The sequence below is a fragment of the Pongo abelii genome, chromosome 14, assembly GCF_028885655.2.
Source record: "Pongo abelii isolate AG06213 chromosome 14, NHGRI_mPonAbe1-v2.0_pri, whole genome shotgun sequence".
NCBI classification, from domain to species: Eukaryota; Metazoa; Chordata; class Mammalia; order Primates; family Hominidae; genus Pongo; species Pongo abelii.
The window spans coordinates 4081799-4095815 of record NC_071999.2 but is presented as its reverse complement, the minus strand read 5'-3'; positions in this window follow the sequence as shown (position 1 = coordinate 4095815).

The window sequence follows — 14017 nt, the reverse complement described above, 5'->3', positions numbered from 1 at the left end:
TCTATTCCATTCCTTTCCATTCCATTGCACATTCCATTCCATTCCACATTCCATTCCAATCCATTCCACATACCATTCCATTCCATTCTATTCCACATTCTATTCGACATTCCGTTCCACATTCAATTCCATTGCATTCCACTTTCCAATCCACGTTCCAATCCATTCAATTCCACATTCCATTCCATTCCATTCTACTTTCCATTCCATTCCATTCCACATTCCATTCCACATTCCATTACATTCCATTCGACGTTCCATTCCACATTGCATTCCATTGCATTCCATTGGATTCCACATTCCATTCCTTTCCATTCCATTCCACTTTGCATTCCATTTCATACCACATTCTATTCCATTCCATTCGACTTTCCATTCCTCATTGCACTCCATTCCATTCCATGTGCCATTCCACTTTCCTTTCAATTCCAATCCATATTCCATTCCAATTTATTCCACATTACATTCCACATTCAATTACATTGCATTGCATTCCATTCCATTCCACATTTCATTGCACATTCTGTTCCATTCCATTTCGCATTCCATTGCACGTTCCATTTCACGTTCCATCCCACGTTTGATTCCACGTTCCATTCCACTTTCGATTCCTTTCCTTTCAACATTCCATTCCATTCCATTCCACATTCCATTCCATTCCAGGTTCCATGCCAAATTCCATTCTATTCTATTCTACATTCCATTCTATACCATTCCACATTCCATTCAACATTCCATACTATTCCATTCCATTACAAATTAGATTCCACATTCCTTTCCTGTCCATTCCACATTCCATTCCATTCCATTCCGCATTGCATGCCATTCCATTCCACATTCTATTCCACATTCCATGCCATTCCATTCCATTCCACCTTCCATTCCATTGCATTCCTCTTTCAATTCCAACTTTCCTCATTCCATTCCATTCCATTCCTTGTTGCATTCCATTCCATTCAAATTTCCATTCCATTCTCTTTCACTTTCCATTCCATTCCATTCAAAGTTCCAATTCATTCCATTCCACTTTCAATTTCACATTCGTTTTCATTGCATTCCACGTTCCATTCCATTCCATTCCTCGTTCCATTCCACATTCCATTCCATTCCATTTCACATTCCATTCCTTTCCATTCTATTCCGTATTCCATTCCATTGCATTCCATTCCTTTCCACATTTTATTCTTTTCCGTTCCACTTTCCATCCCATTCTGTTCCACATTCCTTTCCACTTTTCATTCAATTCCGTTCCACATTCCTTTCCACTTTTCATTCCATTCCATTCCACATTTCTTTCCATTCCAGTACACATTCCGTTCCATTCCATTAAACATTTAATTCTATTTCCGTTTAACATTCCATAACCTTCCAGTACATTCCACATTCCACTCCATTCCTTTCCATTCCATTTCACGTTCCATCCCAATTTCCAGTCCATTCCATTTCACGTTCCATTACAATCCATTCCACATTCCATTCCAGATTCCTTTCCATTCCATTACACATTCCATTCCATTCCATTCGACATTTAATTCCATTCCACATTCCATTCCATTCCACTCCACATTCATTCCATTCCATTAAACATTCCATTCCATTTCCACTTCACATTCCATTCCATTCCATACCATTCCACATTCCGTTCCATTCTATTCCATTCCTTTCCACATTTCATTCCATTCCATTCCATTCCACATTGTTTCCCACGTTCCAATCCATTGATTTCCTCATTCCATTCTATTCCATTCCGCATTCTATTCCATTCCATTCTATTCCATTCCGCATTCTATTCCATTCCATTCCACATTCCATTCCATTCCATTGCATTCCACATTCCATTCCATTCCCTTCCACAGTCCAGTAGATATTACATTCCTTTCCTTTCCACATTGCATTGCAGAGTCCATTTCAATCCATTCCACACTGCATTCCACATTCCATTCCTTTCCATTGCACATTCCATTGCATTCCATTTCACATTCCATTCCACATTCCATTCTATTCCATTCCGATTTCCATTCCACATTCCATTCCACATTCCATTCCATTCCACTCCGCATTCAATTCCACGTTCCACTCCACGTTCCATTCCAAGTTCCATTCCACGTTCCGTTCCATGTTCTATTCCAATCCATTCCACATTCCATTCCATTCCATTCCACATTCCATTCCTTTCCATTCCACATTCCGTTCCACATTCCTTTCCGTTTCATTTCACGTTCCATTCCACATTCCATTCCATTCCATTCCATATTCCTTTCTAATCCATTCCGCATTCCATTCAATTCCATTCCACATTCCATTTCTCATTCCATTCCATTCCATTGCACAATCCTTTCCATTCCATTCCACATTACATTCCACATTCCATTCCACATACCATTCCAATCCATTCCACATTCCATTCCATTGCAGTTCACTTTCCTTCCATTCCATTCAACATTCCATTCCACATTCCATTCTTTTCTATTCCACATTCCGTTCCATTCCATATTCCATTCCATTCCGTTGCAATCCACATTCATTCCATTCCATGTTCCATTCCAAATTCCATTCCATTCCATTCCACATTCTGTTAAATTCCATTCCACAGTACATTCTATTCCATTCAGGTCCTGTCCGCATTCCATTCCATTCCACATTCCTTTCCACCTTCCATTCCATTGCATTCCAGATTCCATTCCATTCTCTTCCACATTACTTTCCATTCCATTCTACAATCCATTCCACTTTCTTTTCCTCATTGCTGTCCACGTTCCATTCCACATTCCATTCCAAGTTCCATTCCACGTTCCATTCCACATTCCATTCCATTCCATTCCACGTTCCATTACAGATTCCATTCCATTCCATTCCACTTTCCATTCCACATTCCACGTTCCATTCCATTTCATTCCACATTCCAGTCCACCTTACATTCTGTTCCATTCCACATTCCTTTACACATTTCATTCCATTCCATCACACTTTCCATTCCACGTTCCATTCCATTCCATTCCACATTCCATTCCCAATGGCTTTCCGCATTCCATTCCACCTTCCCTTAGACGTTCCATTCCACATTTCTTTCCATTCCATTTCATGTAGCATTCCACGTTCCATTCCATTCCATTCCACATTCAATTCCACTTTCCATTCCATTCCATTCCACATTCATTACCATTCCATTGCAAATTCCATTCCTTTCCATTTCACATTCCATTGCATTCCATTGCATACCGTATTCCATTCTATTCCATTCCACAATCCATTCATTTCAATTTCATTCCATTCCATATTCCATTCCACATTCCATTCCACATTACATTACATTCCTTTTCACATTCCTTTCCGTTCCACTCAATTCCACAGTCCATTCCATTGCATTCCATATTGCATTCCACATTCCATACCAAATTCCAATCCACATTCCATTGCATTCCTTTCCACAATCAATTCCATTGCATTCCACATTCCATTCCTTTCGTTTTCACATTCCATTCCATTCCACAGTCCATTCCATTGCATTCCACATTCCATTCCACTTTCCATTCCGAATTCCATTCAACATTCCTTTCCATTCCTTTCCACATTCCATTCCATTCCATTCCATTGCCTTCCAGATTCCCTTACATTTCTTTCCACTCCACATTCCCTTCCACATTCTATTGCATTCAATTCCACATTCCATTCCCCATTCCACTCCATTCCATTCCACATTCCATACCATTCCACTCCTCCTTCCATTCCATTCCATTACACCTTCCATTCCATTCCATTGAACATTCCAGTCCAAATCTTTCCATTGAATGCCACATTCCATTCCAATCCATTCAATTCCATATTCGTTTCCATTCCATTCCACATTCCATTCCATCCCATTCCACATTCCATTCCATCCCATTAAACTTTCCATTCCACTTTCCATTACATTGCATTCCACATTCCATTCCCATTCCATTCCATTCCATTCCACATTCCATTCTAAGCAATCCACATTCCATTCAACATACCATTCCATTCCGTTCCACATTCCATTCCACATTCCGTTGCATTCCATTCCACATTCCATTTCATTGCATTCCACATTCCATTCTTTCCATTCGACATTCAATTCCACTTTCCATTTCTTTCCATTCCACATTCCATTCCACCTTCCATTCCATGTCATTCCACGTTCCATTCCACATTCCATTCCATTAATTTCCGCATTCCTTTCCATTCCATTCCAAATTCCATTCCATTCCATTCCACAATGCTTTACATTGCATGCCACACTCCATTCCAAATTGCATTACATTCCTTTCCACATTCCATTCCATTACAGTTCACATTCCATTCCATTCCTTTTCACATTCCATTCCACATTCCATTCCATTCCATTCCACGTTTCATAACATTCCATATTCCATTCCATTCCATACGATTCCACATTCAATTCCAATCCACGTTCCATTACACATTCCATTCTATTCCATTCCACATTCCAGTCCATTCCACATTCCATTCCATTCCGTTCCACAATCCTTTACATTTCATTCCACATTCCATTCCAAATTCCATTACATTCCTTTCCACATTCCATTCCATTGCAGTTCACATTCCATTGCATTCCATTCAACTTTCCATTCCATTCCATTCCATATTCCATTACGTTGCATTCTTTTCCAATTTCCCTTCCATTGCCTTGCAATCCACATTCCATTCTGTTCCTTTCTATTCCAGGTTTTATTCCACATTGCGTTCCACATTCCATTCCATTCCATTCCACATTCCATTCCATTCCACTCCATTCCATTCCAGATTCCATTCCCCGTCCCTTTCGACGTTCCATTCCACATTCCATTCCATTGCATTCCACATTCCATTCCATTCCATTCCACATTCCATTCCACTTTCCATTCCTTTCCATTCCGCCTTGCTTTCCACATTCCATTCCATTCAATTCCACATTTCATTCAACGTTCCATTCCATTCCATTTCACATTGCATTCCACATTACATTCCATTCCGTTTCATATACCATTCCATATTCCATTCTATTCCATTCCACATTCAATTCCACGTTTCATTACATTCCATTCCACATTCCATTCAATTCCATTTCAAATTCCTTTCGATTCCATTGCATTCCTCTCTACATTCCATTGCATTCCATTCCACATTCCATTCAATTCCATTGCACGTTCCATTCCACATTCCATTCCATTCCATTCCATTCCATTCCACGTTCCGTTGCACATTCCATTCCATTCCATTCCAGAGTGCATTCCAAATTCGTTTCCATTCCATTCCACATTCCATTCCGTTCAATGTTCCACTCCACGTTCCATTCTCTCTTCCATTCCACGTTCCGTTCCACGTTCTATTCCAATCCTTTCCACATTCCATTCCTTTCCATTCTACATTACATTCCTTTCCATTCCACATTCCATTCCACATTCCATTGCATTTCATTTCACTTTCAATTTCACATTCCATTCCATTCCATTGCACATTCCATTCCATTCCATTCCAAAAGTCATTCCATTGCATTCCACATTCCTTTCCATTCCATTCCAAATTCCATTCCATTGCCGTTCACATTCCATTCCATTCCATTCCACATTTCATTCCACATTCCATTCCATTCCATTCTACATTCAATTCCATACCATATTCCATTCGGTGCCATTCCTTTCCACATTCCATTTCATTCCACGTTCCATTCAAAATTCCATTCCATTCCATTCCACTTTCCATTCCATTCCATTCCACATTCTATTCCATTCCGTTCTACATTCCATTGCAATTATTTCCATTGCATGCCACTTTCCATTGCATTCCATTCCATTCCATATTCCATTCCATTCCCTTCCACATTCCATTCCATTCCATTCCACATTCCATTCCATTCCGTTCTATTCCACATTCCATTCCATTACATTCCACTTTCCATTCCATTCTATTCCACGTGCCATTACTCATTCCATTACACATTAATTTCCATTCCATTCCAAGTGGCATTCCATTCCATTCCACTTTCCATTGCACATACAATTCTATTCTTTTCCGCATTTCATTCCATATTCCATTCCATTCCATTCCACACGTCATTCCATTCCATTCTCTTTCATTCCACATTCCATTGCATTCAATTCAACATTACATTCAATTCCATTCCGTTCCGTTCAACATTCTATTCCATTCCGTTCAAATTCCTTTTGATTCCATTCCATGTTCCTTTACATTCCATTCAATTCCATGCCGTTCCGTTCCACATTACATTCCATTCCATTCCACATTGCATTCCATTCCATTCCATTCCACCTTGGATTCCATTCCATTCCATTCCACATTCCATTAAATTTTCCATTCCATTCCATTCCACATTCCTTTCCATTCCATTCCATTCCACATTCCATTCCATTCCATTCCATTCCGGATCCATTCCACGTTCTAGTCCACTTTCCATTCCACGTTCCTTTCCACACTCCATTCCTTTCCATTCCACATTCCATTCCATTCTAGTCCACATTCCATTCCACATTCCTTTCCATTCCATTCCACATTCCAATCCACTTATAATTCCACATTCCATTCCATTCCATTCTGCATTCCATTCCATTCCATTCCACATTCCGTTCTGCATTCCATTCCATTCCATTCCACATTGCGTTCCATTCCATTCTAACTTGGATTCCATTCCATTCCATTCCACATTGCATTAAACTTTCCATTCCATTTCATTCCACATTCCCTTCCATTCCATTACTTTCCACATTCCATTCCACGTTCTAGTCCACTTTCCATTCCACGTTCCGTTCCACACTCCATTCCATTCCATTCCACATTCCATTCCATTCTATTCCACATTCCATTCCACTTTCCTTTCCATTCCATTCCACATTCCATTCCACGTAAAATTCCACATTCCATTCCATTCTATTCCACATTGCATTCTGCATTCCATTCCATTCCATTCCACATTGCATTCTGCCATCCATTCCATTCCATTCCCCATTCCGTTACACATTCTGTTTCATCAAATTTCGCATTCCATTCCACGTTCCATTACATTGCATTCCACATTCCATTTCCATTCCATTCCATTCCACATTCCATTCCAAGCATTCCACATTCCATTCCATTCCGTTCCAACATTCCATTACACATTCCAATCCATTCCGTTCCACATTCGATTTGATTACATTCCACGTTCCATTCCACTTTGCTTTCCTTTCCATGCCATCAACATTCCAATCCATTTCATTCTATATTCCATTCCACAGTCCATTCCGCATTCCACTCCATTCCACTCCACGTTGCATTGCAGTCCATTGCACCCTGCATTCCTTTGCATTCCACATTCCATTCCATTCCATTGCACATTCCATTCCATTCCATTCCACAATCCATTCCAATCTACATTCCATTCCATTCCATTCCGTTCCATTACACACTGCATTCCACTGCATTCCATTCCACTTTCCATTCAAAATTCCATTCCATTGCACATTCCATTCCATTCCATTCTTCGTTCCATTCCACATACCATTCCACATTCCATTCCATTCTATTCCACGTTCCATTCCACATTCCATTCCCTTCCATGCCACATTCCATTACGCATTCCTTTCCACTTTACATTCCATTCCATTTCTTTACACATTCCATTCCATTCCATTCCTCGTTTCATTCCACTTTACATTACACATTCCATTCCTTTCCTTTTCATTCCATTCTATTCCATTCCATTCCATTCCACATTCTATTCCATTCCATTATGATGCCTTCCACATTACCTTCCATTCCATTACACTTTCCATTCCCTTCCATTCCACTTTCTGTTCCACATTCCATTCCCAGTTGCATTCCACTCCATTCCACCTTCCATTGCATTCCACGTTCCATTCCATTCCATTCCACCTTTCATTCCATTCCACGTTTCGTTCCATTCCATTCCATGCTCCATTCCATTCCATTCCACGTTACATTCCACATTCCACTCCACTTTCCATTCCATGTTCCATTCCACGTTCCATTCCATTCCATTCCACTTACCAGTCCTCATTCCATCCCACATTCCATTTTATTCTGTTCCACATTTCTTTCCACATTCCAATCCACATTCAATTGCATTTCATTCCACATTCCATTGCATTACTTTCCACATTCCATTCCATTCTATTCCATTCTATTCCTCATTCCATTACACATTCCTTTCCATTGCATTCCAAGTTCCATTCCATTCCATTCCATGTTCCATTACACATACCGTTCCATTCCTTTCAACATTCCAATCCATATTGCATTCGTTTCCATTCCACATATCACTGCATTTCATTCCCTTGAATTCCATATTCATTTCCATTACATTCCTCATTCCATTCCATTCAATTCACGTCCATTTGAAATTCCATTCCATTCCATTCCACATTTAATTGCATTCCATTCCATTCCATTCCACATTCCAAGCATTCCTTTCCACATTCCTTTCCCTTCCATTGCATATTCCATTACATTCCTTTCCACATTCCATTCTGTTCTATTGTACATTCAATTCCAGTCCATTCCATTCCATTCAACATTGGATTTCATTGATTCCATTTCACATTCCATTCAACATTCCATTCCATTACATTCTAAGTTCCATTCCATTACATTCCTCGTTGCATTCCACATAACATTCCACATACCATTCCACATTCCATTACATTCCAATCCGCATTCCATTCCACATTACATTCCGTTTCATTCCACATTCCATTCCGCATCCCATTCTATTCCATATCGCATTCCATTACACATTCCATTCCATCACATTCAACGTTCCATTCCACATTCTTTACATTCCGTTCCACATTCCATTCCACTTTCCATTCTATTCCATTCCACATTCTATTCCATTCCGCGTTCCATTACAGGTTCCATTGCACGTACCATTCCACGTTCCATTCCATTCCATTCCAGATTCCATTCCATTCCTTTCCTCATTCGATTCCACACACCATTTCCTTCCATTCCACATTCCATTCCACATTCCGTTCCAGATTCCATTCCTTTCCATTCCATTGTATTCCATATTCCATTCCGTTCCACATTCCATTCCACATTCCATTCCAGGTTCCATTCCACATTCGATTACATTCCATTCCACATTCCATACTACATTCCATTACACATTCCATTCCCTTCCCTTCCACATTACATAACATTCCAATTTTCATTCCATATTCCATTCCACTTTCCATTCCAATCCATTTCACATTCCATTGCACATTCCATTCAATTCCATTCGACATTCCATTCCATTCCCCATTCCATTCAACATTCCATTCCTCATTCCCTTCCATTCCATTCCACATTCCTTTGAATTCCATATTCCACTCCACATTCCATTTAACATTCCATTCCTTTCCATTCTATTCCATTCCACCTTCCATTCCATTTCATTGCATTTTCCATTCCACATTACATTCCACATTCCATTGCATTCCATTTCATTCCATTCCATTACATTCCTTTCCATTCCACATTCCATTCCATTCCATTCAATTCCACATTAACTTCCATTCCATTCAACTTTCCATTCCCTTCCACTCCACATTCCGTTCCACCTTCCATTCCACGTTGCATTCCACTTTCCATTCCACTTTCCATTCCATATTCCTTTCCATTCCATTCCACATTCCATTTCACTTTCCATTCCATTGCATTCCACATTCCATTCCATTACATTACACATTCCATTTCATTCCATTCCTCATTCCTCATTCCGTTCCACATTCCTCATTCCGTTCCTCATTCCTCATTCACATTCACATTCCTCATTCCGTTCCACATTCCATTGCACCTTCCATTACTCGTTCCATTGCACGTTCCCCTCCACGTTCCATTCCACGTTCCATCCCACTTTCCAAGAAACGTTCCATTCCATTCCATTCCACGTTCCATTCCACATTCCATTCCATTCTATTTCACCTTCCATTCCACACTCCATTCAACTCAACATTCCATTCCACTTTCCATTCCACGTTCCAATGCATTACATTCCACGTTCCTTTCCAAATTACTTTCCATTCCATTACACATTCCATTACACTTTCTATTCCTTTCTTTTGCACATTCCATTGTCATCCATTCCACATTCCATTCCACATTCCATTCCACGTTCCATTCCACGTTCCACTTCACTTTCCATTGCACGTTCTATTCCTCTTTCAGTTCCATATTCCATTCAATTCCCTTCCACTTTCCATTCCACATTCCGCTTCATTCCATTCCACGTTCCATTCCACATTCCATTCCATTTCATTCCACATTCCATTCCACTCCATTCCAAATTCCATTCCACATTCCATTCCATTCCACATTCCATTTCATTCCATTCCATTCCTCATTCCATTCCTTTCCATTCTATTTCATTCCACCTTCCATTCTACATTCCGTTCCACATTCCGTTCCATTCCTTTCCACTTTCAATTCCATTCCATTCAACATTCCATTCCATTCCATTCCAACTTCCATTCCATTCAATTAAAGATTACATCCCATTCCATTCAGCTTTTCATTCCATACGATTCCAGTCCATTTCACATTCCATTCTTTTCTATTCCCTTCCACATTCCATTCTATTCCACATTTCATTCCATTCTCTTCCATTCCACATTCCATTCCCTTCCATTCCACATTCCATTCCATTCCATTCCATTCTACATTCCATTCCCTTCCATTCCACATTCCATTCCATTCCATTACATTCCACATTCCATTCCATTCTGTTCCACGTTCCCTTCCTCATTCCATTACAGATACCCTTCCATTCCATTCCACTTTCCATTCCATTCCATTCCGCATTCCATTCAGCATACCGTTGCATTCCCTTCAACATTACACTACGTATTCCATTACTTTCCAATCCACATATCATTCCTTTACTTTCTCTTCCATTACACATTGCATTCCATTCCATTCCACATTCCGTTCCAATCCATTCCATTCCAAATTGCATTCCATTCAATTCCAAATTACATTCCATTCCATTTGACATCACATTACATTCCATTCCACTTTCCATTACATTCCACATTCCATTCAATTCCATTCCATCCCATTCCATTTCATTCTGTTCCACATTGCATTCTATTCCATTCCATTCCACATTCTCTTCAAAATTTCATTTCATTCCATTCCACATTCCATTCCATTCCATTCCACGGTCCTTTCCACATGCCATTCCACATTCTATTCCATTCCATTCCACATTCCATTCCACATTCCATTCCATTCCACATTCCATTCCGCATTTCATTCCATTCCCTCCCACATTCCATTAAACATTGCATTCTATCCCATTCCACATTCCAGTTAACTTTCCATTCCATTCCATTCCACATTCCATTCCACATTCCATTACACATTGCATTCTATCCCATTCCACATTCCAATCAACTTTCCATTCCATTCCATTCCACATTCCATTCCACATTCCATTACAATCCATTCAACTTTCCAATCCATTGCATTCCACATTCCTTTCAACATTCCATTCCATTCCATTCCAAAATCCATTCCACATTCCATTTCATTCCATTCCACCTTCCATTTCATTCCATTCCACATTCTATCCCACATTCCATTCCATTCCATCCTCATTCCATTCCATTCCATTCCATATTCCATTCCTTTCCTTTGCACATTACATTCCACATTCCATTCCATTTCATTCCACTTCCATTCCATTCCATTCCACATTCAATTCCTTTCCATTCCACGTTCCATTCCATTCCAAATTTCATTCCATTCCATTCCTCTTTCCATTCCACATTCCACTCCATTCCATTCCATTCCATTCCTTTCCATTCCAAATTCCTTTCCATTCCATTCCATTGTGTATTCAATTCCATTCCATTCCATTTCATTCCGCATTCCATTCCACATTCCATTCCATAACACTCCACATTCCATTCCTTTCCTTTCCATTCAACATTCCATTCCATTCCATTCCACTTTCCATTCCTTTCAATTCCACATTCCATTCCGCATTCTATTCCATTCCATTCCACATTATTTCCATTCCATGCCACATTCCATTTCATTCCCCTACATATTCCATTACACTCCATTCCATTTCACTTTCCTTTTCACATTCCACTCCATTCCATTCTGCATTCCATTCCACATTCCATTCCTTTCCATTCCACATTCTATTCCATTCCATTCCATATTCCTTTATATTTCAGTCGACTTTCCATTTCAAATTCCATTGCATTCCAGTCCACATTCCATTCCACATTCCTTTCCATTTGATTCCACATTCCACTTCATTCCATTCCACATTCAATTCCATTCCACATTCCATTCCATTCCATTCCACATACTCTTAAATTCCTTTCCTCATTCCATTCCATTCCATTCCACTTTCCATTCCATTCCATTCCACATTCCATTCCACATTCAATTACATTCCATTGCAGATATCATTCCAAATTCCATTACATTCCATTGCAGATTCCATTCCAAATTCCATTCTATATTTTATGTGAAATGGAATAGAATGTAAAGTGGATTGGAATGTGGAATGGAATGGAATGCAGTGTGGAATATAACAGAATGGAATGGAAAGTGTAATGCATTGGAATTCAATGTGGAATGGAATGCAATGGAATGTGAAATGGAATGGAATTGAACGTGGAATGGAATGTGGAATCTAATGGAATCGAAAGTCGAATGGAATGGAATGGAATGGAGTGTGGAATGGAAATGGAATGTGGAACAAAATGTGGAATGCAATGCAATGGAATGTGGAATGGAATGGAATGGGATTTCGAATGGAATATAGAATGGAATGGAGTGAAATGTGGAATGGAATGTGGAATGGAAAGGAATGGAAAGTGGAATGGGTAGGAAAGGAACGTGGAATGGAATGGAGTGGAAATTGGAATGGAATGGAATGAAATGGAATGGTGTGGCATGGAAAGTGGAATGGAATGGAATGTGAATGGAATGAAAATGAATGTGGAATGGAATTTGTAAGGGAATGGAATGCAATGGAATGGAATGTGAAATGGAATGCATTTGTATGGCGAATAGCATGTAGAATTGAATGGAATGTAATGGAATGTGGAATGGAAACGAATGGAACGCTTAATGCAATGGCATGGAATATGGATTGGAATGGAATGTAATGTAGAATGGAATGGAATAGAATTGAATGTGGAATGCATTGTGAAATGTAATGTAGTGTGAAGGAATGGAATGTGGAATGTGTTGGAATGGAATATGGAATGGAAAGTAATGGAATGTGGAATGGGATGTGTAATGGAAAGGATTGGAATGTAGAATGGAAAGCAATGGAATGTGGAATGGAATTTGGGATGTAATGTAATGGAATGTGTAATGGAATAAAATGGAAGGTGGAATGGATTGTGTAATGGAATGGAATGGAATTTGGAATGGAATAAATGGAAAATGGAATGTGAATTGGAATGGGAAGTGGAATTGACCATGGAATGGAAAGTGGAATGGAAGGTGAAATGAAATGTGTAATGTGGACTGGATACGAATGGAATGTGGAATGGAATGTGGAATGGAATGGAATGTGGAATGGAATGGAATAGAATGCAGAAAGTAACTTGGAAGGGAATGGAATGGAATGGAATGGAATTTGGAAAGGAACGGAATGGAATGTGGAATGGAATGGAATGGAATTTGGAATTCAATGGAATGGAATGTGGAATGGTATGTGGAAATGAATGGAGTGTAATGGAATGTGGAATGGAAAGCGAAATGGAAAGAGGATTGGAAAGAGGAAGGGAACATGGAATGTAACGTATGAACGAATGGAATGGAATGGATTGTGGAATGGAATGGAAAGGAATGTGGAAGGAAATGGAATGTAATGTAGAATGCAAAGAAATGGAATGGAATATGGCCTGGAAATGAATGGAATGGAATGGAATGTGGAACGTAATGGAATGGAAAGTGGAAAAGATTGTGGAATGGCATGGAAAGGAAAGTGGAAAGGAATTTAATGGAAAGTGGTATGGAATGTGGG